This window comes from Bombus terrestris, chromosome 13, assembly GCF_910591885.1.
Source record: "Bombus terrestris chromosome 13, iyBomTerr1.2, whole genome shotgun sequence".
NCBI lineage: Eukaryota > Metazoa > Arthropoda > Insecta > Hymenoptera > Apidae > Bombus > Bombus terrestris.
In genome coordinates, this window is record NC_063281.1 from 8,228,264 (window position 1) to 8,232,476 (window position 4,213).

Here is a 4,213-nt window from a genome sequence, read left to right on the forward strand (position 1 = left end):
TCGTCGCTCGTCTCATTTCACACCTTCTTCGCACACATCATCATCTTACATTTAACGTATCTACACGCCCTTTAATCCTTCACAATCTTTCAATAAAGAGTCCATACGTGTAATATCGTTTTATAGAGACTTATAGAGGCGCAAGAAAATTTGCAACGCCGTCGTAATACAGTTAAGAGCATCGATTGGCCTACAGAAGCGAGAAAAGAAGGCCTAACCCCGGTGTAATGTACGAAACGAGGGTAGAAGAGCGTTCTAATCTCTCGGCCGCATCTTTCGTTCGATCTCTAATCTGCTGGCTACCGTAAAAAGAACCGACCCTTAAGCACATAGTCTACATTGATCCGATCTCTCGTCGTCTGTAAGAGGAAAAGAGAAGCAACCATATTATCTGGTAGGAAAAAAGAGGAGTGTTGTGAAAGAGGGAAGAGGACCGCACGGGAGCATCATCCGCCATTAGACACGATGCAATCTGTCGCGTTTAGTTTAGAAAGAGGCGAGACCTCGTATAGGAAACGAGTATCGGTTCACGAGAGCGAGAAAGGGAGCAAAAGTTAGTCAGAGGTGAGAAAAGAGACGAATCGATATATAGAGGGTGGTCGAAACATCGAGGGGTTGGAGGATATTCCTATCAGAGAGACAGACAGAGAGGATGACGTGCTTCTGTTCTGATTTGCGCGCGAGATATCGCGCCGGCCTTCTGATGTATCTGTAGAATCTGTCCTCTATCCATTAAATCGAGACTCATCCGACCGCCATCGCAGCAGAGTCTGCCGTCCCTTATCAAACACCACCGGTCGTTACGGTGCCACCCTTATAGTATGCCTCGTTCGACGTGTACGTATCAACAAGGAATTTCGTGTTTCGGGGTTGTCTTGTAAAATTGCATTCATACTAGACGACGTGGATTATTGTAGTTCCAGGAACACGCAACGTTTCGATCATTTGATGAGATTTATATATCGAATTAAACTTCCCTTTTTTTAATTAAACACAATATAGAATTAATTGACATCTTGATAAAAAAATGATAAAAAAATTTAAGTAATGTTAAATTTTCTCAAACGACGATTTTATTCTATTTGATTAGCTTTAGAACTGGAATTTATTTATTTTTAATTAAATAGAACAGAGAATCAGCTGACCATTTTAGCGAAGAGAAAAATTTGGATGTTGTTAAATTTTTGCAAACGAGAAACGAAAATCGTATAGTGTTTAATTAGTTTTAGAGTCCGAATACTTTTTAACTAAATAATATGGTTGACTTCTTTTAGTAGAGAAAAATGTGGACAGTACGAACATTTTTCAAATGGGACGGTAAGTTGTATAACATTTACCACTGCCGAGTTTGCACCTTCATTCTATGTCGATTACAAACGGTGCTTCCTAAAAGCGACGGGAAGTCCGTCGTTACCTTTTAAGAAAGGTGTAAAAGAGTCTCGTCGATCAGCGGGGGTTGTATACAAACAAGTATTTAGCGGCGTTTAATGGGAATTATCCGGGGCCGGAGGTATGACAATTAGAGAAGGATTATTAACACCTGGAGTTGGCTTCACGCTGTTCCAGGAGTCGTTGCTACCGAGAGTTAGATGAAAAACTTCCCCGTCGACGATCATTGGGGACCACAAAACTAACCGCCTCTGCCCTTCCCTTCTACGGCTGACTCGTTCTACCGCGATTCCGGTTTTTCGGCTCGGCCCTTCAAAAAAGGAAAACGCGCCGTATTAAATCCGTAGAACCGTGAAATCGTTTGAGAATTCGCTACCTGCATTCCTCGCGTCAGATTAATCGGTATTCACGAAAGATTTCGCGTTTCCTGTTTCCGTCCAAAAGAATTTCGTCGTTTTATAATTTTCCATCACTTTCAAACTGAGAAAGTAGCACTTTTATTTAATAAAATTTGCAAGGTTATTGGATATTAAATACATAGACTATAATATAGTATAAAATATAGTATAAAATATTGAATGGCGTCACGAGACAGAATATCAGGCAAATATCAAGGTAGGCAAGCAAATATTCCCGATCAGGGGAAAATGCGACACCGCGGGACGCACGAGAATCCCTTGATGCGAACGATATAATATAAAGCTACGTAAAATGCGTCTCATCCCCCGTGTGTCCTATGTTTTGGGACATACGATTGTACCCAGCTACCCCCGCCGAACTTCCCCTATTAATATCCTCGTAATTGGTTAAAACCCGTAACTGATGAGCAAACTGTAAGTTATTATGCAAAGAGACCCTTGGTTCTCGCGACGATGGGGGTTTATGGGATACGGTTCAACACCTCTTCATTACACTCTTCATCCCTCGATAGATTGTCCTGTATCGGTGTGTACAGTAGTATTACACCGTCCCCGGCCGCGATGTCATTGTGGCACGGATCGCCGGTACACGCCTGGCTCGTTACGGGGTTCATGAAAGAATTCAGTCGACTGAATTTACACGCTTCGAAATACCGCATCGGGTAGCAGAATTTTCGTTCGTCCGACTATCGTGTTTGAGAAGAGAAGAGAGGAGAAAAAAAATGGCTGATCTCCATGGAAGCGTTTTGTAGATTCTCGTGATATATTGTGGGATTTAAACAACGCTTGGACGAAATTCGAGGTAGAAATTTAGGGGAGGAAAAAATCGTGCAATTTTGAGTAGAGAAAAAAAAGTAGAAATAAGCGACCGGTTCTATGTATATATTAAGAAAAGAGTGAAAAATGTGGTAATCGGAGGAACCATATTTTTCGATTCCGTAGTTACATTTTGATCGTTGAACTTTCCAGCCCCTAAAGCTACGGATAGCCCATCTAATTACGTGGTATCAGGTGTCAACGACGGGGAATCCAGGCTTCTCCCTTTCCTCGATCATTGTGTTCCAGTCGATCGTTATACACGGTTCGACGCCTACGTAAAACGCGAAGGGGGACGCGTACGAAGCTAGTCGCTCGATTCATCCCGAATCGCTCGACTCGAATCGCTCGACTAAACGGAATACGTAGCGATGTTCGGATGGTGGAGGGTGGATTGGGAAAAGAAGGTGATGAAAGGTGGCACCGTTTCCTTTTGTTATCATGTGACACGCTGCTTCGAGACCCTTTCACCAGATAACAAAGCACGATCTCACTGTTGCGTGTTCATTTTATCGACGTGTTTAATGAAACTCGAAAAAGGGAGAAAGTAGAAAGTAGGAGCAGGAGGAAGAAAAGTAAAGAATCGATGCGAAATTTGCACCGAACAGCCATCTCGGTTATTTTAATTAATTTACCCTCTCTATGATTTTGATTGAAGAGGGCTACGTAGAGGGCGCACAAGGAAAAAAAAACACATTCGCCACTCGCGAACGCGAAATTCGTTTCAATTTCTCGTTTTGCCTGTGTTCTTCAAGCTGACGGGTTACGCGCCCCGTATTCCGGCTAATGGAAAAATTCCATCCAGAGTAATCGTGGTAGATCATCGTCGTGAAAAAGGTTCGTCTGGTGAGCTAACGAGGAACCGAGCGCGTTATAATGACGTGCTCCTGCCTGTTGGCTGGAGTTTCCAGAAACGATCCGGATATCATGATAATCAAAGTTTATTGTGTCATAACGCGAAGTTGGGAAGCAAATTGGATTGCAGATCGTATACAGTTAGATAGACAGAAGTGTCGAGGTGCACGAAGAAACGTCGAAAGATATGTATACATACAGATACCTATATCTATATACCGGTGTATATAGATTGGAAATGGCGAAGGAAGTGGTCGAGTGTGCGAATTCTTGCGTGCGCCCCGACTTAACGAGCGGGGAATCGTCGAAGAGAGAAAAAATAAAGAAAAAGGAACGTTTGGTATTATAATGACGATCCGCTTCGAGCCACGGCAGCAAGTGTGAAGGGTTCCATTTCTCGCTACCACGGCACCTTCGTTCTCGATTCTTGCTCAAGCGAAGTGCCATCGATTCGTCCAACCACCTCCTCCGCCCTTCTGCTACTGCTACTTCTCTACCCTCCACCTCCACCTTGCGTCGTTGCCTCCAACGTTCGTCTCCTCCAACAGCTATCTTCCTCATTACACGTCTATCTTCGGTTTGCCCCTCTTGTCGCGAAATCAAACAGGAACAGCGTGGGGGGTTCGAGAAACGATCTTCGCCGTAGGCAGAAAATTTTGTCGTTGGTTACAGTTTTAAATAGACTTCTCCTTTAATTTGCGATACCGAATACTATAAGTAGTATGCAATTTTCT